The following is a 24,455-nucleotide window of genomic DNA, read 5'->3' as shown; positions in this document are numbered from 1 at the left end:
TACAATGATTTAATAAAAAAAAAGTATACGAGGTTCTCTTCTTGGAATCTATTATGTCGGTTGATTGATTTTGTTTATAGTTAAACGTCAAGTGGCAACTGTTTCATTTAAGTGCGCATTGAGTATAATTTTAGGACGTCTCATATAAATAGATCGGCAATGACAAATCTCTCGATTTATCACTGAACTAGTATATATTTGTTTATGGGCCAGCTGAAGGACGCCTCCGGGTGCGGGAATTTCTCGCTACATTGAAGACCTGTTGGTGACCTTCTGCTGTTGTTTTTTATTTGGTCGGGTTGTTGTCTCTTTGACACATTCCCCATTTCCATTCTCAATTTATTTCTAAAAAATTGAGTCGGACAGCAAATTTTTTTTACCAAGATTATTTAAATTCTTGAATTGACAGGAGATTGTACTACATTTACTATCTTAATCAATCTGAAATGCAAATTCTAGGTTTTATGACAACGATTATTTTTATTTTTGAACTGAGGCAATACACAAACTACATGAGATGTATAATTTGATTTAAATCAAAGGGTTGTTAAAAAAAGTTATAAATTAAATTTTTAAGTGTACTATATGGGTTAGTTGGAACATCAAATTCTTGTTTTTTGATTTGACAAGAATATTAATAAAATAAAAGAAGTGTCACTTTCATTGAGGTCAATGTAAATCATACACACCTGACTCTTGTAAAACTTTCAATTTTGTAAAAGTATTCCTCTGTATTTTCCACAAAAAAAACAGAATTGTAATGTCTTTGTATAATTTTCTAATAAAATAGAAAATATTAGCATGTATTTTTTATGCCACATCAATATATTAATTTCTGAACTTAAATTTCTTCTCATTTATGTCTAACAAACCAATCTGAAGTTAGAAAGTAATCAATTATTAGACCAGTTAAAAAATGTATAGATCTATTCTTTAATTCTTTTGTTTCATATAATAATTAACTTTTTTTAAATATTCAAATGTGTTATTTTAACCCAATTAGTATGAGTGTGAATTTATTTACTCAAAGGTCCTTTTATCTCTTAATTAGCCATAAACAATCACAAAAAGAATGAAAAATCAAGGTAGATAATTATTTGGATTAAAAATAAAACATATGAAATTAAAGGGAATATAATTAAATTCTTTTAAGTGATTATTTGTTTTGATAAGTAATTTGTGCATCTTTGTGATTGTAAATGGCTAATCAAGAGATAAAAGGGCTATTTGAGTTGAAGAACTCATACTCATACTCATACTCATTAGGTTAAATAAACACATAAGCATATATATAAAATGTTCATTTTAATATGAAAAATAAAAAAGAATTAAAGAATAGCTATGGATAAGGTAAACTTTTCATTATTGTAACTATACTATATTATATATTTAAAATATTATGTAAAATTGAGAATGGAAATGGGGAATGTGTCAAAGAGAACAACCCGACAAATAAAAAAACAACAGCAGAAGGTCACCAACAGGTGTGTTTATATAAAAAAATAATAATATTAAAATAGGTATCAATACGTACCAGGATTATAATTTAATGATTTTTTAATTTATGATTTAATGATTTTTTAATTTATAATTTATTATAATTTATAATTATAATTAAAACACCTGCAATATAAACATATTGTAAGTTTTGTATTTACCAATTGTGTCGTGTTTTGTGATTAAGATTTAGAAAACCAGTTTTCCACTCATTTACAATATTATTCTACTCTTAAGCTATTAAAATAGTAAGTAAACCTAAGCTTACTGAATCCCATGTCAATTAGTTATTTGTTGTATTGCTGTAAAATTTAAGAATTAAAGTTATCTTGGTATAAAAAAGGTAGGATTTGCAATTCGGACAAAATAGAGATATTACACTTTAATTTTTTTAATAACTTTTTCAAATCAACTTGGATTTTCATCAAACTATGTAGGTATCTTAGATATTTATTAAGCTTAATGAATCCAATGTCATTTAGTTTTTTGTTGTATTGCTGAAAATGAAAAATTTAAAAATTAAATTAATCTAGGTCAAAAAAGCTAGAATTTGCAGTTTGAACAAAATAGAGATAGTACACTTTATTTTTTTAATAACTTTTTCAAATCAACTTGAATTTTCATCACACTACTTAAGTATCTTAGATATATATTAAGCTTACTGAATCCCATGTCATTTAGTTGTTTTTTTTTATTGCTGAAAAATTTAAAAATTAAATTAATCTAGGTAAAAAAAGCTAGAATTTGCAGTTCGAACAAAATAGAGATAGTACACTTTAATTTTTTTAATAACTTTTTCAAATCAACTTGAATGTTCATCAAACTATGCAGCTACCTTACATTTATATTAAGCTTACTGAATCCCATGTCAATTAGTTTTTTTGTTGTATTGCTGTAAAATTTAAGAATTAAAGTTATCTTGGTATAAAAAAGCTAGGATTTGCAATTCGGACAAAATAGAGATATTACACTTTAATTTTTTTAATAACTTTTTCAAATCAACTTGGATTTTTATCAAACTATGTAGGTATCTTAGATATATATTAAGCTTACTGAATCCCATGTCATTGAGTTTTTTGTTGTATTGCTGTAAAATTTAAAAATTAAATTAATCTAGGTCAAAAAAGCTAGAATTTGCAGTTCGAACAAAATAGAGATAGTACACTTTAATTTTTTTAATAACTTTTTCAAATCAACTTGGATTTTCATCAAACTATGTAGGTATCTTAGATATATATTAAACTTAATGAATCCAATGTCATTTAGTTTTTTGTTGTATTGCTGAAAATGAAAAATTTAAAAATTAAATTAATCTAGGTCAAAAAAGCTAGAATTTACAATTCGGACAAAATAGAGATATTACACTTTAATTTTTTTAATAACTTTTTCAAATCAACTTGGATTTTCATCAAACTATGTAGGTATCTTAGATATATATTAAGCTTACTGAATCCCATCTCATTGAGTTTTTGTTGTATTGCTGTAAAATTTAAAAATTAAATTACTCTAGGTCAAAAAAGCTAGAATTTGCAGTTCGAACAAAATAGAGATAGTACACTTTAATTTTTTTAATAACTTTTTCAAATCAACTTGAATGTTCTTCAAACTATGCGGCTATCTTACATATATATTAAGCTTACTGAATCCCATGTCAATTCGTTATTTGTTGTATTGCTGAAAAATTTAAGAATTTAAAGTTATCTTGGTATAAAAAAGCTAGGATTTGCAATTCGGACAAAATAGAGATAGTACACTTTAATTTTTTTAATAACTTTTTCAAATCAACTTGGATTTTCATCAAACTATGTAGGTATCTTAGATATATATTAAGCTTACTGAATCCCATGTCATTTAGTTTTTTGTTGTATTGCTGTAAAATTTTAAAATTAAATTACTCTAGGTCAAAAAAGCTAGAATTTGCAGTTCGAACAAAATGGACATAGTACACTTTATTTTTTTTAATAACTTTTTCAAATCAACTTGGATGTTCATCAAACTATGCAGCTATCTAACATATATATTAAGCTTAATGAATCCCATTTCATTTAGTTTTTTGTTGTATTGCTGTAAAATTTAAAAATTAAATTACTCTGGGTCAAAAATGCTAGAATTTGCAGTTCGAACAAAATGGACATAGTACACTTTAATTTTTTTAATAACTTTTTCAAATCAACTTGGATGTTCATCAAACTATGCAGCAATCTTACATATATATTAAGCTTACTGAATCCCATGTCAATTTGTTATTTGTTGTATTGCTGTAAAATTTAAGAATTAAGGTTATCTTGATATAAAAAAGCTAGGATTTGCAATTCGGACAAAATAGAGATATTACACTTTAATTTTTTTAATAACTTTTTCAAATCAACTTGGATTTTTATCAAACTATGTAGGTATCTTAGATATATATTAAGCTTACTGAATCCCATGTCATTGAGTTTTTTGTTGTATTGCTGTAAAATTTAAAAATTAAATTAATCTAGGTCAAAAAAGCTAGAATTTGCAGTTCGAACAAAATAGAGATAGTACACTTTAATTTTTTTAATAACTTTTTCAAATCAACTTGGATTTTCATCAAACTATGTAGGTATCTTAGATATATGTTAAACTTAATGAATCCAATGTCATTTAGTTTTTTGTTGTATTGGTGAAAATGAAAAATTTAAAAATTAAATTAATCTAGGTCAAAAAAGCTAGAATTTGCAATTCGGACAAAATAGAGATAGTACACTTTAATTTTTTTAATAACTTTTTCAAATCAACTTGGATTTTCATCAAACTATGTAGGTATCTTAGATATATATTAAGCTTACTGAATCCCATGTCATTGAGTTTTTTGTTGTATTGCTGTAAAATTTAAAAATTAAATTAATCTAGGTCAAAAAAGCTAGAATTTGCAGTTCGAACAAAATAGAGATAGTACACTTTAATTTTTTTAATAACTTTTTCAAATCAACTTGGATGTTCATCAAACTATGCAGCTATCTTACATATATATTAAGCTTACTGAATCCCATGTCAATTTGTTATTTGTTGTATTGCTGTAAAATTTAAGAATTAAGGTTATCTTGATATAAAAAAACTAGGATTTGCAATTCGGACAAAATAGAGATATTACACTTTAATTTTTTTAATAACTTTTTCAAATCAACTTGGATTTTTATCAAACTATGTAGGTATCTTAGATATATATTAAGCTTACTGAATCCCATGTCATTGAGTTTTTTGTTGTATTGCTGTAAAATTTAAAAATTAAATTAATCTAGGTCAAAAAAGCTAGAATTTGCAGTTCGAACAAAATAGAGATAGTACACTTTAATTTTTTTAATAACTTTTTCAAATCAACTTGGATTTTCATCAAACTATGTAGGTATCTTAGATATATATTAAACTTAATGAATCCAATGTCATTTAGTTTTTTGTTGTATTGCTGAAAATGAAAAATTTAAAAATTAAATCAATCTAGGTCAAAAAAGCTAGAATTTGCAATTCGGACAAAATAGAGATATTACACTTTAATTTTTTTAATAACTTTTTCAAATCAACTTGGATTTTCATCAAACTATGTAGGCATCTTAGATATATATTAAGCTTACTGAATCCCATGTCATTGAGTTTTTTGTTGTATTGCTGTAAAATTTAAAAATTAAATTAATCTAGGTCAAAAAAGCTAGAATTTGCAGTTCGAACAAAATAGAGATAGTACACTTTAATTTTTTTAATAACTTTTTCAAATCAACTTGGATGTTCATCAAACTATGCAGCTATCTTACATATATATTAAGCTTACTGAATCCCATGTCAATTAGTTATTTGTTGTATTGCTGTAAAATTTAAGAATTAAAGTTATCTTGGTATAAAAAAGGTAGGATTTGCAATTCGGACAAAATAGAGATATTACACTTTAATTTTTTTAATAACTTTTTCAAATCAACTTGGATTTTCATCAAACTATGTAGGTATCTTAGATATATATTAAGCTTACTGAATCCCATGTCATTTAGTTTTTTGTTGTATTGCTGTAAAATTTAAAAATTAAATTACTCTAGGTCAAAAAAGCTAGAATTTGCAGTTCGAACAAAATAGAGATAGTACACTTTAATTTTTTTAATAACTTTTTCAAATCAACTTGAATGTTCTTCAAACTATGCGGCTATCTTACATATATATTAAGCTTACTGAATCCCATGTCAATTCGTTATTTGTTGTATTGCTGAAAAATTTAAGAATTTAAAGTTATCTTGGTATAAAAAAGCTAGGATTTGCAATTTGAACAAAATAGAGATAGTACACTTTAATTTTTTTAATAACTTTTTCAAATCAACTTGGATTTTCATCAAACTATGTAGGTATCTTAGATATATATTAAGCTTACTGAATCCCATGTCATTTAGTTTTTTGTTGTATTGCTGTAAAATTTTAAAATTAAATTACTCTAGGTCAAACAAGCTAGAATTTGCAGTTCGAACAAAATGGACATAGTACACTTTATTTTTTTTAATAACTTTTTCAAATCAACTTGGATGTTCATCAAACTATGCAGCTATCTAACATATATATTAAGCTTACTGAATCCCATGTCATTTAGTTTTTTGTTGTATTGCTGTAAAATTTAAAAATTAAATTACTCTAGGTCAAAAAAGCTAGAATTTGCAGTTCGAACAAAATAGAGATAGTACACTTTAATTTTTTTAATAACTTTTTCAAATCAACTTGAATGTTCTTCAAACTATGCGGCTATCTTACATATATATTAAGCTTACTGAATCCCATGTCAATTCGTTATTTGTTGTATTGCTGAAAAATTTAAGAATTTAAAGTTATCTTGGTATAAAAAAGCTAGGATTTGCAATTCGGACAAAATAGAGATAGTACACTTTAATTTTTTTAATAACTTTTTCAAATCAACTTGGATTTTCATCAAACTATGTAGGTATCTTAGATATATATTAAGCTTACTGAATCCCATGTCATTTAGTTTTTTGTTGTATTGCTGTAAAATTTTAAAATTAAATTACTCTAGGTCAAAAAAGCTAGAATTTGCAGTTCGAACAAAATGGACATAGTACACTTTATTTTTTTAATAACTTTTTCAAATCAACTTGGATGTTCATCAAACTATGCAGCTATCTAACATATATATTAAGCTTAATGAATCCCATTTCATTTAGTTTTTTGTTGTATTGCTGTAAAATTTAAAAATTAAATTACTCTGGGTCAAAAAAGCTAGAATTTGCAGTTCGAACAAAATGGACATAGTACACTTTAATTTTTTTAATAACTTTTTCAAATCAACTTGGATGTTCATCAAACTATACAGCAATCTTACATATATATTAAGCTTACTGAATCCCATGTCAATTTGTTATTTGTTGTATTGTTGTAAAATTTAAGAATTAAAGTTATCTTGGTATAAAAAAGCTAGGATTTGCAATTCGGACAAAATAGAGATAGTACACTTTAATTTTTTTAATAACTTTTTCAAATCAACTTGGATTTTCATCAAACTATGTAGGTATCTTAGATATATATTAAGCTTAATGAATCCAATGTCATTTAGTTTTTTGTTGTATTGCTGAAAATGAAAAATTTAAAAATTAAATTAATCTAGGTCAAAAAAGCTAGAATTTGCAATTCGGACAAAATAGAGATATTACACTTTAATTTTTTATTAACTTTTTCAAATCAACTTGGATTTTCATCAAACTATGTAGGTATCTTAGATATATATTAAGCTTACTGAATCCCATGTCATTTAGTTTTTTGTTGTATTGCTGTAAAATTTAAAAGTTAAATTACTCTAGGTCAAAAAAGCTAGAATTTGCAGTTCGAACAAAATAGAGATAGTACACTTTAATTTTTTTAATAACTTTTTCAAATCAACTTGGATGTTCTTCAAAGTATGCAGCTATCTTACATATATATTAAGCTTACTGAATCCCATGTCAATTAGTTATTTGTTGTATTGCTGTAAAATTTAAGAATTGAAGTTATCTTGGTATAAAAAAGCTAGGATTTGCAATTCGGACAAAATAGAGATAGTACACTTTCATTTTTTTAATTACTTTTTCAAATCAACTTGAATTTTCATCAAACTATGTAGGTATCTTAGATATATATTAAGCTTACTGAATCCCATGTCATTTAGTTTTTTGTTGTATTGCTGAAAAATTTAAAAATTAAATTACTCTAGGTCAAAAAAGCTAGAATTTGCAGTTCGAACAAAATAGAGATAGTACACTTTAATTTTTTTAATAACTTTTTCAAATCAACGTGAATGTTCTTCAAACTATGCGGCTATCTTACATATATATTAAGCTTACTGAATCCCATGTCAATTCGTTATTTGTTGTATTGCTGAAAAATTTAAGAATTTAAAGTTATCTTGGTATACAAAAGCTAGGATTTGCAATTCGGACAAAATAGAGATAGTACACTTTAATTTGTTTAATAACTTTTTCAAATCAACTTGGATTTTCATCAAACTATGTAGGTATCTTAGATATATATTAAGCTTAATGAATCCCATGTCATTTAGTTTTTTGTTGTATTGCTGTAAAATTTTAAAATTAAATTACTCTAGGTCAAAAAAGCTAGAATTTGCAGTTCGAACAAAATAGAGATAGTACACTTTAATTTTTTTAATAACTTTTTCAAATCAACTTGGATTTTCATCAAACTATGTAGGTATCTTAGATATATATTAAACTTAATGAATCCAATGTCATTTAGTTTTTTGTTGTATTGCTGAAAATGAAAAATTTAAAAATTAAATTAATCTAGGTCAAAAAAGCTAGAATTTGCAATTCGGACAAAATAGAGATATTACACTTTAATTTTTTTAATAACTTTTTCAAATCAACTTGGATTTTCATCAAACTATGTAGGTATCTTAGATATATATTAAGCTTACTGAATCCCATGTCATTGAGTTTTTTGTTGTATTGCTGTAAAATTTAAAAAATAAATTAATCTAGGTCAAAAAAGCTAGAATTTGCAGTTCGAACTAAATAGAGATAGTACACTTTAATTTTTTTAATAACTTTTTCAAATCAACTTGGATGTTCTTCTAAGTATGCAGCTAGCTTACATATATATTAAGCTTACTGAATCCCATGTCAATTAGTTATTTGTTGTATTGCTGTAAAATTTAAGAATTAAAGTTATCATGGTATAAAAAAGCTAGGATTTGCAATTCGGACAAAATAGAGATAGTTACCCTAACCCTAACCCTAACTTAATAACTTTTTCAAATCAACTTGGATTTTCATCAAACTATGTAGGTATCTTAGATATATATAAAGCTTACGGAATCCCATGTCATTTAGTTTTTTGTTGTATTGCTGAAAAATTTTAAAATTAAATTAATCTAGGTCAAAAAAGCTAGAATTTGCATTTCGAACAAAATGGACATAGTACACTTTAATTTTTTTAATAACTTTTTCAAATCAACTTGGATTTTCATCAAACTATGTAGGTATCTTAAATATATATTAAGCTTACTGAATCCCATGTCATTGAGTTTTTTGTTGTATTGCTGTAAAATTTAAAAAATAAATTAATCTAGGTCAAAAAAGCTAGAATTTGCAGTTCGAACTAAATAGAGATAGTACACTTTAATTTTTTTAATAACTTTTTCAAATCAACTTGGATGTTCTTCTAAGTATGCAGCTAGCTTACATATATATTAAGCTTACTGAATCCCATGTCAATTAGTTATTTGTTGTATTGCTGTAAAATTTAAGAATTAAAGTTATCTTGGTATAAAAAAGCTAGGATTTGCAATTCGGACAAAATAGAGATAGTTACCCTAACCCTAACCCTAACTTAATAACTTTTTCAAATCAACTTGGATTTTCATCAAACTATGTAGGTATCTTAGATATATATAAAGCTTACGGAATCCCATGTCATTTAGTTTTTTGTTGTATTGCTGAAAAATTTTAAAATTAAATTAATCTAGGTCAAAAAAGCTAGAATTTGCATTTCGAACAAAATGGACATAGTACACTTTAATTTTTTTAATAACTTTTTCAAATCAACTTGGATTTTCATCAAACTATGTAGGTATCTTAAATATATATTAAGCTTACTGAATCCCATGTCAATTAGTTATTTGTTGTATTGCTGTAAAATTAAAGAATTAAGTTATCTTGGTATAAAAAAGCTATGATTTGCAATTCGGACAAAATAGAGATAGTACACTTTAAATTTTTTAATAACTTTTTCAAATCAACTTGGATTTTCATCAAACTATGTAGGTATCTTAGATATATATTAAGCTTACTGAATCCCATGTCATTGAGTTTTTTGTTGTATTGCTGTAAAATTTAAAAATTAAATTAATCTAGGTCAAAAAAGCTAGAATTTGCAGTTCGAACAAAATAGAGATAGTACACTTTAATTTTTTTAATAACTTTTTCAAATCAACTTGGATGTTCATCAAACTATGCAGCTATCTTACATATATATTAAGCTTACTGAATCCCATGTCAATTTGTTATTTGTTGTATTGCTGTAAAATTTAAGAATTAAAGTTATCTTGGTATAAAAAAGGTAGGATTTGCAATTCGGACAAAATAGAGATATTACACTTTAATTTTTTTAATAACTTTTTCAAATCAACTTGGATTTTCATCAAACTATGTAGGTATCTTAGATATATATTAAGCTTAATGAATCCAATGTCATTTAGTTTTTTGTTGTATTGCTGTAAAATTTAAAAAATTAAATTACTCTAGGTCAAAAAAGCTAGAATTTGCAGTTCGAACAAAATAGAGATAGTACACTTTAATTTTTTTAATAACTTTTTCAAATCAACTTGAATGTTCTTCAAACTATGCGGCTATCTTACATATATATTAAGCTTACTGAATCCCATGTCAATTCGTTATTTGTTGTATTGCTGAAAAATTTAAGAATTTAAAGTTATCTTGGTATAAAAAAGCTAGGATTTGCAATTCGGACAAAATAGAGATAGTACACTTTAATTTTTTTAATAACTTTTTCAAATCAACTTGGATTTTCATCAAACTATGTAGGTATCTTAGATATATATTAAGCTTACTGAATCCCATGTCATTTAGTTTTTTGTTGTATTGCTGTAAAATTTTAAAATTAAATTACTCTAGGTCAAAAAAGCTAGAATTTGCAGTTCGAACAAAATGGACATAGTACACTTTATTTTTTTTAATAACTTTTTCAAATCAACTTGGATGTTCTTCAAAGTATGCAGCTATCTTACATATATATTAAGCTTACTGAATCCCATGTCAATTAGTTATTTGTTGTATTGCTGTAAAATTTAAGAATTAAAGTTATCTTGGTATAAAAAAGCTAGGATTTGCAATTCGGACAAAATAGAGATAGTTACCCTAACCCTAACCCTAACTTAATAACTTTTTCAAATCAACTTGGATTTTCATCAAACTATGTAGGTATCTTAGATATATATAAAGCTTACGGAATCCCATGTCATTTAGTTTTTTGTTGTATTGCTGAAAATGAAAAATTTAAAAATTAAATTAATCTAGGTCAAAAAAGCTAGAATTTGCAATTCGGACAAAATAGAGATATTACACTTTAATTTTTTTAATAACTTTTTCAAATCAACTTGGATTTTCATCAAACTATGTAGGTATCTTAGATATATATTAAGCTTACTGAATCCCATGTCATTGAGTTTTTTGTTGTATTGCTGTAAAATTTAAAAAATAAATTAATCTAGGTCAAAAAAGCTAGAATTTGCAGTTCGAACTAAATAGAGATAGTACACTTTAATTTTTTTAATAACTTTTTCAAATCAACTTGGATGTTCTTCAAAGTATGCAGCTATCTTACATATATATTAAGCTTACTGAATCCCATGTCAATTAGTTATTTGTTGTATTGCTGTAAAATTTAAGAATTGATTTTATCTTGGTATAAAAAAGCTAGGATTTGCAATTCGGACAAAATAGAGATAGTACACTTTCATTTTTTTAATTACTTTTTCAAATCAACTTGAATTTTCATCAAACTATGTAGGTATCTTAGATATATATTAAGCTTACTGAATCCCATGTCATTTAGTTTTTTGTTGTATTGCTGAAAAATTTAAGAATTTAAAGTTATCTTGGTATAAAAAAGCTAGGATTTACAATTCGGACAAAATAGAGATAGTACACTTTAATTTTTTTAATAACTTTTTCAAATCAACTTGGATTTTCATCAAACTATGTAGGTATCTTAGATATATATTAAGCTTACTGAATCCCATGTCATTTAGTTTTTTGTTGTATTGCTGAAAAATTAAAAGATTAAATTACTCTAGGTCAAAAAAGCTAGAATTTGCAGTTCGAACAAAATAGAGATAGTACACTTTAATTTTTTTAATTACTTTTTCAAATCAACTTGGATGTTCATCAAACTATGCAGCTATCTTACATATATATTAAGCTTACTGAATCCCATGTCAATTAGTTATTTGTTGTATTGCTGAAAAATTTAAGAATTTAAAGTTATCTTGGTATAAAAAAGCTAGGATTTACAATTCGGACAAAATAGAGATAGTACACTTTAATTTTTTTAATAACTTTTTCAAATCAACTTGGATTTTCATCAAACTGTGTAGGTATCTTAGATATATATTAAGCTTACTGAATCCCATGTCATTTAGTTTTTTGTTGTATTGCTGTAAAATTTTAAAATTAAATTACTCTAGGTCAAAAAAGCTAGAATTTGCAGTTCGAACAAAATAGAGATTATGATAGTAAGCTATTAAAATAGTAAGTAAACCTACAAATCAAGAGTTACAAAATATTGTTAAAATATACCAAGGAAATACAAAATCAACCCCGAAAATTTCAATTTTTTAAAGTACCACCTATATCTTTAAATTTATCACAAATTTATTTGCAGAATAAAATTTTTTTAATTTTTGGGATACGATTGCTTTCAAGCAATCGGTAGACTTATACCGGTGTCTCAGAGCTTTGCCCTCACATCAATCGCTTTATTCTAAACATAAAGGAATATCTCAGATTCTTATAAAAAAAAAAAAATATTGATATTTTTTTTTAAGACAACTTCTTATTTTTTTGCATGAAACTTAAAATCTTCATTGTATATGTTATAAATTAAAACTGAAGTATACACAGTAGGTCCAAGGACATAGTTATCGTCCTTTGGTTTTTGTTGTCTACGAATATAGTCCCTAGTGTAAACAGTGTATAACTTGCATGTTTTATTTAAGACACTTTTCCAATTTATTTATTTATATTAAATGCTTGAAATATTTAAGTAGGGGAATGAAATTACATGTCAAAAAAATTTGGGTGCTGAAACTTTATGTTAAGTAGTGAATGGGTCCAGTTCTAAAAGGTCAAATTTATCACGTTTGAAGCTGTCAAACTGAATTTTTCACCCCCTTAACACAGAATTGTCTTTATTTTGAGTTAAAGCAAGTAGAAGTTTCTATAATTTTGATATTATTTGTCTCACTGGTAGTACACTACATTGTAAAAATATTTTTGAGAAAGAGCAGGTGCGATTTTTTTAATTTGAATTTTTTGTCTAAAAGAAATGCACTACAAAACAATTGTGTTCTCGGGCCAGTACTCAAATCTGGCCAGTATAAAAATGTAAATGAAAAAAAATATATTTTCACTTTATTGCACTGTCAACATAAATACTAGTAACCGTAAACTTAAGCATCTCTTGATGTTTAAAATTAGGGCAACAGTAGTTTATTGCTGTGCAAAAAAACTTTTCAGCCTTACGCACAAAAAGAACATAATTTAGATGCTGTTTTATCATATTCTAACATAAGTGAAGAGACCAGTTCAAGATTACATATAGAAAAATATATATTGTCATTTTTTAAGGCTATCAGCATTAATATTTGTAATGTAAGACTGTTAGAACTCTCAATTTTTGTAAAACTATTCATCCTTAAGGACACAAGGAATAGAATTTTAAATGCTGTTTTATGATATTTAAAAAATAACAACATACAAATATTTCTATTTTTCTTTAAATGAAACAACATGTTTTGATATTAAGAACTAAAAATCCTTCATTTATCTGACTAACTTATTGCCTGTTAAAATAAATTTTGCAATTTTGCAATTAAATTTATTTACCATTGTTCAACATATGTTCAAATATTCATTCTATGAAAGAAAAAATAATTAAATATGCAGCCAGTACAAAGCTAAGAAAATAAAAAATAAAAAAGTAGTGTCACATTCTATTGAGATTGTTATAAATTTATATTACACACCTGACTCTTCTAAAGCCATCAATTTAGTAAATTCATTCTTCTGTATTTCCACAAAGAACAGAATTTTAATGTCGTTGTATAATTTTCTAATAAAATAGATCTTTATTTTATGCAGCAACATTTTCTAAATTTCTTAATTTAAATTTTTACTCATTAATGTCTAACAAACCAAGTTGAAGTTTAAAAAAAGTAATCAATTATCAGACCAGTTTAAGATTACATAGAAACAAAAGAAATTTATCACTATTTATCGCTTTTTAATGCCTTTAGCATAAATATAAGTAAATTAAGACTACTAAAACTTTCATTTTTTGTAAAACTTTTCATCCTTAGTGCCAAAAATAACAGAATGATAATGCTGTTGTATAATATTCTAGCATAATACATTTGTAATAAAACCAGTTTAAGATTATATAGAAACAAAAGAAATTTTATCACCCTTTAATGCCTTTAGCATAAATATAAGTAAGTTAAAACTACTAAAACTTTCATTTTTTGTAAAACTTTTCATCCTTAGAACCAAAAATAACAGAATGATAATGCCGTTGTATAATATTCTAACAGAATTAATCATTACAATTTTCTATAAAGAGACAACATGTTTTGAAATAACTAAATATGAAACCAGTACAAGAATATTAATAAAATACAAGAAGTAGTGTCATTTTTTATTGAGATCAATATCAATTTTACTCCCCTCACTCTTCTGAGGTTATCAATTTATTAAAATCATTCCTACATATTGGTAAAAAGAACAGAATTTAAATGTTGTTGTGTAATTTTCTAATAAAATAGATCTTTATTTTATGCAGCAACATTTTCTAAATTTCTTAATTTAAATTTTTACTCATTAATGTCTAACAAACCAAGTTGAAGTTTAAAAAAAGTAATCAATTATCAGACCAGTTTAAGATTACATAGAAACAAAAGAAATTTATCACTATTTATCGCTTTTTAATGCCTTTAGCATAAATATAAGTAAATTAAGACTACTAAAACTTTCATTTTTTGTAAAACTTTTCATCCTTAGTGCCAAAAATAACAGAATGATAATGCTGTTGTATAATATTCTAGCATAATACATTTGTAATAAAACCAGTTTAAGATTATATAGAAACAAAAGAAATTTTATCACCCTTTAATGCCTTTAGCATAAATATAAGTAAGTTAAAACTACTAAAACTTTCATTTTTTGTAAAACTTTTCATCCTTAGAACCAAAAATAACAGAATGATAATGCCGTTGTATAATATTCTAACAGAATTAATCATTACAATTTTCTATAAAGAGACAACATGTTTTGAAATAACTAAATATGAAACCAGTACAAGAATATTAATAAAATACAAGAAGTAGTGTCATTTTTTATTGAGATCAATATCAATTTTACTCCCCTCACTCTTCTGAGGTTATCAATTTATTAAAATCATTCCTACATATTGGTAAAAAGAACAGAATTTAAATGTTGTTGTGTAATTTTCTAATTAAATAGAAAATAATAGCATCTTTATTTTATGCGACATAATATTTTTAATTTCTTAACTTAAATTTCTTCCATTTATGTCAAACAAACCAATCTGAAGTTTAAAAAGTAATCAATTATTAGACCAGTTCAAGAATATATAGAATCAAAAGAAATTTTGTCACTATTACATGATTTTAGTATAACTAGAAGTAATTTTAGATTACTAGAACTTTCATTTTTTTAAATTTTCTCCCTTAGTGCTTCAATAACAGAATGATAATGATGTTTGGGGAGAGTTTGGATCCCACTAACATGTTTTGCCCAACCACATTATTTATATATGTGCCTGTCCCAAGTTAGGAGCCTGTAATTCAGTGGTTGTCGTCTGTTTATGTGTTACATATTTGTTTTCGATCATTTTTTTTTACTTAAATAAGGCTGTTAATTTTCTGGTTTGAATTGTTTAACATTCTCTTATCGGGGCCTTTTATAGCTGACTATGCGGTATGGGCTTTGCTCATTGTTGAAGGCCATACAGTGACCTATAGTTGTTAATATTTGTGTCATTTAAAAAAAAGTAATCAATTATCAGACAAGTTTAAGATTATATAGAAACAAAAGAAATGTATCACTATTTATCGCTCTTTAATGCCTTTAGCATAAATATAAGTAAATTAAGACTACTAAAACTTTCATTTTTTGTAAAACTTTTCATCCTTAGTACCAAAAATAACAGAATGATAATGCTGTTGTATAATATTCTAACAGAATTAAGCATAACAATTTTAGACAACATGTTTTGCAATAACTAAATATGAAACCAGTACAAGAATATTAATAAAATACAAGAAGTAGTGTCACTTTTTATTGAGATCAATATTTATATTACTCACCTGACTCTTCTAAAGCTGTCAATTTTAGTAAATTTATTTCTCTGTATTGGGTTAAAGAACAGAATTTTAATGTCATTGTATTATTTTCTAATAAAATAGAAAATATGAGCTTTTTATTTTATGCGACACTTAACTTAACTTTCTGCTCATTAATTTCTAACAAACCAATTTGAAGATAAAAAGTAATCAATTATCAGACCAGTTTAAGATTATATAGAAACAAAAGAAATTTTATCACTCTTTAACGCCTTTAGCATAAATATAAGTAAGTTAAGACTACTAAAACTTTCATTTTTTGTAAAACTTTTCATCCTTAGTACCAAAAATAACAGAATGATAATGCCGTTGTATAGTATTCTAACAGAATTAAACATTACAATTTTCTATAAAGAGACAACATGTTTTGCAATAACTAAATATGAAACCAGTACAAGAATATTAATAAAATACAAGAAGTAGTGTCACTTTTTATTCGAGCGTCACTGATGAGTCTTTTGTAGACGAAACACGCGTCTGGCGGATATACAAATTTTAGTCCTGGTATCTATGATGAGTTTATTTTTATTAAGATCAATATTAATATTACTCACCTGACTCTTCTAAAGCTGTCAATTTCAGTAAATTTATTTCTCTGTATTGGGTAAAAGAACAGAATTTTAATGTCGTTGTATTATTTTCTAAAAAAATAGAAAATATAAGCTTTTTATTTTATGCGACAACATTTTTTTAAATTTCTTAACTTAAATTTCTTCTCATTAATTTCTAACAAACCAATTTGAAGTTAAAAAGTAATCAATTATCAGACCAGTTTAAGATTATATAGAAATAATAGAAATTTTGTCACTATTTAATGCCTTTTGCATAAATATAAGAAAATTAAGACTACAAGAACTTTCTTTTTTTGTAAAACTTTTCATCCTTAGTGCCAAAAATGACACAATGGTAATGCCATGGTATAATATTCTAACATAATTAAACATTACAATTTGAAACAGCATGTTTTGAAATAAGTAAATGCATGAAACATGAAATCAGTGCAAGAATATTAATTAAAAAAATAAAAGTAGTGTCACATTCTATTGAGATTGTTATAAATATTACACACCTGACTCTTCTAAAGCAATCAATTTAGTAAATTCATTCCTCTGTATTTCCACAAAGAACAGAATTTTAATGTCGTTGTATAATTTTCTAATAAAATAGATCTTTATTTTATGCAGCAACATTTTCTAAATTTCTTAATTTAAATTTTTACTCATTAATGTCTAACAAACCAAGTTGAAGTTTAAAAAAAGTAATCAATTATCAGACCAGTTTAAGATTACATAGAAACAAAATAAATTTATCACTATTTATCGCTCTTTAATGCCTTTAGCATAAATATAAGTAAATTAAGAATACTAAAACTTTCATTTTTTGTAAAACTTTTCATCCTTAGTGCCAAAAATAACAGAATGATAATGCTGTTGTATAATATTCTAACATAATACATTTGTAATAAAACCAGTTTAAGATTATGTAGAAACAAAAGAAATTTTATCACCCTTTAATGCCTTTAGCATAAATATAAGTAAGTTAAAACTACTAAAACTTTCATTTTTTGTAAAACTTTTCATCCTTAGTACCAAAAATAACAGAACGATAATGCTGTTGTATAATATTCTAACAGAATTAATCATTACAATTTTCTATAATGAGACAACATGTTTTGAAATAACTAAATATGAAACCAGTACAAGAATATAAATAAAATACAAGAAGTAGTGTCATTTTTTATTGAGATCAATATCAATTTTACTCCCTCACTCTTCTGAGGTTATCAATTTATTAAAATCATTCCTACATATTGGTAAAAAGAACAGAATTTAAATGTTGTTGTATAATTTTCTAATTAAATAGAAAATAATAGCATCTTTATTTTATGCAAAATAATATTTTTAATTTATTAACTTCAATGTCTTCCATTTATGTCAAACAAACCAATCTGAAGTTTAAAAAGTAATCAATTATTAGACCAGTTCAAGAATATATAGAATCAAAAGAAATTTTGTCACTATTAAATGATTTTAGTATAAATAGAAGTAATTTTAGATTACTAGAACTTTCATTTTTTTTAATTTTCTTCCTTAGTGCTTCAATAACAGAATGATAATGATGTTTGGGGAGAGTTTGGATTCCAGTAACATGTTTTACCCCACCACATTATTTATTTATGTGCCTGTCCCAAGTTAGGGACGACATCAAAAGTTCAATGAAGGATAAAAAACTTAATTCACATAGTTTTTTCACTGACCCCCACACCCCCCTCTTAACTTAATTTGGAAAAAATTGATTGACCAATAGGGATATATGTAAAATCGATTTCAGATTAACAAAACTTGCATCAATGTTGACCCTCCCACCCCCAAACTATTTGATTTAAGTTTTTTATCCTACATCGATCTTTTGATGTCGTCCCTTAGGAGCCTGTAATTCAGTGGTTGTCGTTTGTTTATGTGTTACATATTTGTTTTTGATCATTTTTTTTACTTAAATAAGGCTGTTAGTTTTCTGGTTTGAATTGTTTAACATTCTCTTATCGGGGCCTTTCATAGCTGACTATGCGGTATGGGCTTTGCTCATTGTTGAAGGCCATACAGTGACCTATAGTTGTTAATATTTGTGTCATTTTAAAAAAAGTAATCAATTATCAGACAAGTTTAAGATTATATAGAAACAAAAGAAATTTATCACTATTTATCGCTCTTTAATGCCTTTAGCATAAATATAAGTAAATTAAGACTACTAAAACTTTCATTTTTTGTAAAACTTTTCATCCTTAGTGCCAAAAATAACAGAATGATAATGCTGTTGTATAACATTCTAACATAATACATTTGTATAAAACCAGTTTAAGATTATATAGAAACAAAAGAAATTTTATCACTCTTTAATGCTTTAGCATAAATATAAGTAAAAACTACTAAAACTTTCATTTTTTGTTAAACTTTTTATCTTTAGTGCCAAAAATGACACAATGGTAATGCAATTGTATAAAATTCTAACATAATTAAACATCACAATTTGAAACAGCATATTTTGAAATAAGTAAATACATAAAATATGAAACCAGTACAAGCATATTAATAAAATAAAATAGGTAGTGTCATTTTTAATTGAGATTGATATAAATATCACTCACCTCACTCTTCTAAAGCTAACAATTTAGAATAATTATTCTTTTGTCTTGGCAAAAAGAACAAAATTTTAATGTCGTTGTACAATTTTCTAATAGAATAGAAAAAATAAGCATCTTTGTTTTATGCAACATCATTTTGTTTTAATTTCTTAACTTAAATTTCTTCTTATTAATGTCTAATAAACCAATCATCCTTAGTACCAAAAACAACAGAATGATAATGTGTTGTATATTATTTTGATATGAGCGTCACTGATGAGTCTTATGCAGATGAAAACGCGCGCGTCTGGCGTATAAAATTGTAATCCTGGTACTTTTGATAACTATTGTATAATATTATAACAGAATTAAATATTACAATCTGATATAATGAGACAACATTTTTTGAAATGTTGAAATATGAAACAAATACAAGAATAATAAAAGAAAAGAAATAGTTCACTTTTTATTTAGATCGATATAGATATTACTCACCTGACTCTTTTAAAGCTATCAGTTTAATAAAATTATTCATCCGTATTGGCCAAAAAGAACAGAATTTAAATGTCTTTATATGATTTTTTAATAAAATAGAAAATATTAGCTTTTTTAATTTATGCAACATCATTTGTTTGAATTTCTTTTCATTAATGTGTAACCATATATATCAAAAAGATGTGGTATGATTGCCAATGAGACAACTGTCTGCAAGAGACCAAAATGACACTACCATTAACAACTATTAGTCACCGTACAGCCTTCAACAATGAGCAAAGCCCATCCTGCATAGTCAAGATATAAAAGGCCCAGATAAGACCATGTAACAAACCAATCTGTAGTTTGAAAAGTAATCAATTATCAGAACAGTTCAAGAATATATAGAAACAAAAGAAATTTTGTCACTATTTGATGCTTTTAGCAGAAATATCAGTAACTTTAGACTACTAGAACTTCAATTGCTTGTAAAAAAAATTCATCCTTAGTGCCAAAAATAACAGAATGCTAATGCCATTGTATAATATTCTTACAGAATTAAGAATAACAATTTTAGACAACATGTTTTGAAATAACTCAATATAAAACCAGTACAAGAATATTAAAAGAATTATAAAAGTAGTGTCAGTTTTTATTGAGATCAATATAAATAATACTCACCTGACTCTTCTAAAGCTATTAATTTTAGTAAATTTATGTCTCTGTATTGGCTAAAAGAACAGAGTTTTAATGTCGTTGTATTATTTTCTAATAATATTGAAAATATTAGCATCTTTATTTTATGCAACAACATTTTTTAAAATTTCTTAACTTAAATTTCTTCTCATTAATGTCTAACAAACCAATTTGAAGTTTAAAAAGTAATCAATTATCAGAACAGTTCAAGAATATATAGAAACAAAAGACATTTTGTCACTATTTGATGCTTTTATCATAAATATAAGTAACTTTAGACTACTAGAACTTCAATTGCTTGTAAAAAAAATTCATCCTTAGTGCCAAAAATAACAGAATGATAATGCCATTGTATAATATTCTTACAGAATTAAGAATAACAATTTTAGACAACATGTTTTGAAATAACTCAATATAAAACCAGTACAAGAATATTAAAAGAATTATAGAAGTAGTGTCACTTTTTATTGAGATCAATATAAATATTACTCACCTGACTCTTCTAAAGCTATTAATTTTAGTAAATTTATGTCTCTGTATTGGCTAAAAGAACAGAGTTTTAATGTCGTTGTATTATTTTCTAATAATATTGAAAATATTAGCATCTTTATTTTATGCAACAACATTTTTTAAAATTTCTTAACTTAAATTTCTTCTCATTAATGTCTAACAAACCAATTTGAAGTTTAAAAAGTAATCAATTATTAGACCAGTTCAAGAATATATAGAAACAAAAGAAATTGTGTCACTATTTGATGCTTTTAGCAGAAAAATAAGTAACTTTAGACTACTAGAACTTTAATTTTTTGTAAAATTGTTCATCCTTTAAGTGCCAAAAATAACAGAATGATAATGCCGTTGTATGATATTCTAACAGAATTTAGCATAACAATTTTAGACAACATGTTTAGAGATAACTGAATATGACACCAGTACAAGAATATTAATAGAATACAAGAAGTAGTGTCACTTTTTATTGAGATCAATATCAATATTACTCACCTCACTCTTTTGAGGCTATCAATTTAGTGAAAACATTCCTCCATATTGGTAAAAGAACAGTATTTAAATGTTGTTGTATAATTTTCTAATTTAATAGAAAATAATAGCATCTTTATTTTATGCGACATCAATTTTTTATTTCTTTACTTAAATTTCTTCGATTAATGTCTAACAAACCAATCTGAAGTTTAAAAAGTAATCAATTATTAGACCAGTTCAAGAATATATAGAAACAAAAGAAATGTTGTCACTATTTAATGATTTTAGCATAAATAGAAGTAACTTTAGATTACTAGAACTTTCATTTTTTTTAAATTTTCTTCCTTAGTGCTTCAATAACAGAATGATAATGCTGTTGTATAATATTCTAACAGAATTGAACATTACAATTTGAGACAGCATGTTTTAAAATATCTGAATATGAAACCAGTACAAGAATATTAATAAAATACAAGAAGTAGTGTCACTTTTTATTGAGATCAATATCAATATTACTCACCTCACTCCTTTTGAGGCTATCAATTTAGTGAAAACATTCCTCCATATTGGTAAAAAGAACAGTATTTAAATGTTGTTGTATAATTGTCTAATTTAATAGAAAATAATAGCATCTTTATTTTATGCGACATCAATTTTTTATTTCTTAACTTAAATTTCTTCGATTAATGTCTAACAAACAAATCTGAAGTTTAAAAAGTAATCAATTATTAGACCAGTTCAAGAATATATAGAAACAAAAGAAATTTTGTCACTATTTAATGATTTTAGCATAAATAGAAGTAACTTTAGATTACTAGAACTTTCATTTTTTTTAATTTTCTTCCTTAGTGCTTCAATAACAGAATGATAATGCTGTTGTATAATATTCTAACAGAATTGAACATTACAATTTGAGACAGCATGTTTTAAAATATCTGAATATGAAACCAGTACAAGAATATTAATAAAATACAAGAAGTAGTGTCACTTTTTATTGAGATCAATATTAATATTACTCACCTGACTCTTCTAAATCTATCAGTTTTAGTAAATTTATTTCTCTGTATTGGGTAAAAGAACAGAATTTTGATGTCTTTGTATTATTTTCTAATAAAATAGAAAATATAAGCATCTTTATTTTATGCGACAACATTTTTTAAAATTTCTTAACTTAAATTTCTTCTAATTAATGTCTAACAAACCAATTTGAAGTTTAAAAAGTAATCAATTATCAGACCAGTTTAAGATTATATAGAAACGAAAGAAATTCTGTCACTATTTAATGCCTTTAGCATGAATATGAGTAAATTAAGACTACTAGAACTTTCTTTTTTTGTAAAACTTTTCATCCTTAGTGGCAAAAATAACAGAATAATAATGCTGTGGTATAACATTCTAACAGAATTAAGCATAACAATTTTAGACAACATGTTTTGAAATAACTGAATAAGAAACCAGTACAAGAATATTAATAAAATACAAGAAGTAGTGTCACCTTTTATTGAGATCAATATCAAAATCATATGACTTTAGTACAGGGCTCTGCAGGCCATTTATGCATGCTAATAAGTCGATGTTATTTCTTTTAAATATTTCTTCCATGGTTATATTAATCTAAAGATCTGTATACTTTTTGTTTTGATTCAAAATTTTATTTTTGTGATATTTAGTTTTTTATAAAAAAAAAAACAGGGTGAGGGGTTTCCCTCTGTGTCTCAAAAACTATATATGGTTATTGCTTAAAACTTTCTCAGAAACTATTGATGATTATTGCATATAATTTCCACATAAGACGACAGGCGTATCATGCGCTCATGGCTCAGCTGTTTATTACCAATATTTTTAAAAATCATTTCTGTGAAAAAAAATAACCAAATATGAAACAATTTCATGAATATTAATAAAATAAAAAAAAAGTATTGTCACTTTTTATCGTAATTAATATAAATATTATATATATAAATGTCCCCTAAAATGTGATCATATATATTTTAAATGCTTTGTTTTAATATTTCAGACTTATAATTGTGATATTTGTGCAAAAGTATTAAAATCCAGATCTGGTCTTCGGAGACACAAGTTATATTTCCACACAGAAAGCAAAATAAGTTGTGGAATATGCCCAAAATTCTTCAAATCAAAAGATGCTCTACGGAAACATGAGAAAACTGTTCATCAGGTAATTATATGGTACAAAATCTTTAAGCAGTATCAAACATGAGTCGATTTTATATAATTGTAATTTGTTTCATACAAATGTAACAGTGAAATGGAATTACATCATATAATTGTTTCATACAAATGCAGAATGAGATTTCTGGTTTTATTATCGACAATGTTAATGAGAGATATTGTTCTGATTGCATCTGGGATATCTTCACCTATCTTTATCAACTGTTTATTCAAGTTCAATAGTTATCAAAAGTACCAGGATTATAATTTATTCGCCAGATGCGCGTTTCCACCGCATAAGACTCATCAGTGACCAGTCAGGGATATAAGTCTATAGGGTTATTACAGAAAATAATATACATTAGTTATTGTGGACTAAAAAATCAAAGAACTCTGATAACATATGTATGTTACATGTTTCAAAGGGACAATATACATCATATGTTTAGTTAAATGGTATTCAAGTTCTGTTTTTACTATTGTCTTTATGTATACTTAACTATTGAAAGATGTAACAGTTCATAGAATAGTACACTTATATCTTATTAAGGATTTTACCTTATTGTACAGAAACGAAAATATGTGATATACTATAAGTCATAAGTTAATAAGTAGGGATCTGTAGACATCACCATTGTTTTTTTTTTTATAGAAAGACAGTCAAAAGACATACCAAGGTGTAGGCAAGTTTCCTTGTGCTACATGCAAATCAGTTTACCGTAGAAATGAAGACTTACAAATTCATCTTGCCAGGTACCATCAGGTAATAATATGTACACTCAATGACATACAGTTCAATATAGTAGCCAACAAAAACTGGTTACTTTAGGTAACACAGAATATGGCACTACTTTTACA

General features: G+C 25.5%; 1 long non-coding RNA gene across 1 annotated transcript in view; it reads left to right on the top strand.

The window, feature by feature from the left end:
- LOC139508071 (uncharacterized) overlaps positions 1-24,361 on the top strand; it is a 34,244-nt gene extending 9,883 nt beyond the window's left edge. Inside the window, exons 3-4 of the long non-coding RNA XR_011661027.1 lie at positions 23,443-23,604; positions 24,250-24,361. This is a non-coding gene — a long non-coding RNA (uncharacterized lncRNA). The remainder of the gene's footprint in view (positions 1-23,442; positions 23,605-24,249) is intronic.
- Positions 24,362-24,455: the final 94 nt, after the last annotated feature.

This window comes from Mytilus edulis, unplaced genomic scaffold (genome assembly GCF_963676685.1).
Source record: "Mytilus edulis unplaced genomic scaffold, xbMytEdul2.2 SCAFFOLD_589, whole genome shotgun sequence".
In the NCBI taxonomy this organism is placed as follows: domain Eukaryota; kingdom Metazoa; phylum Mollusca; class Bivalvia; order Mytilida; family Mytilidae; genus Mytilus; species Mytilus edulis.
Note: the sequence above shows the minus strand (reverse complement) of the source record. Positions and strands in the feature narration are given on the sequence as shown.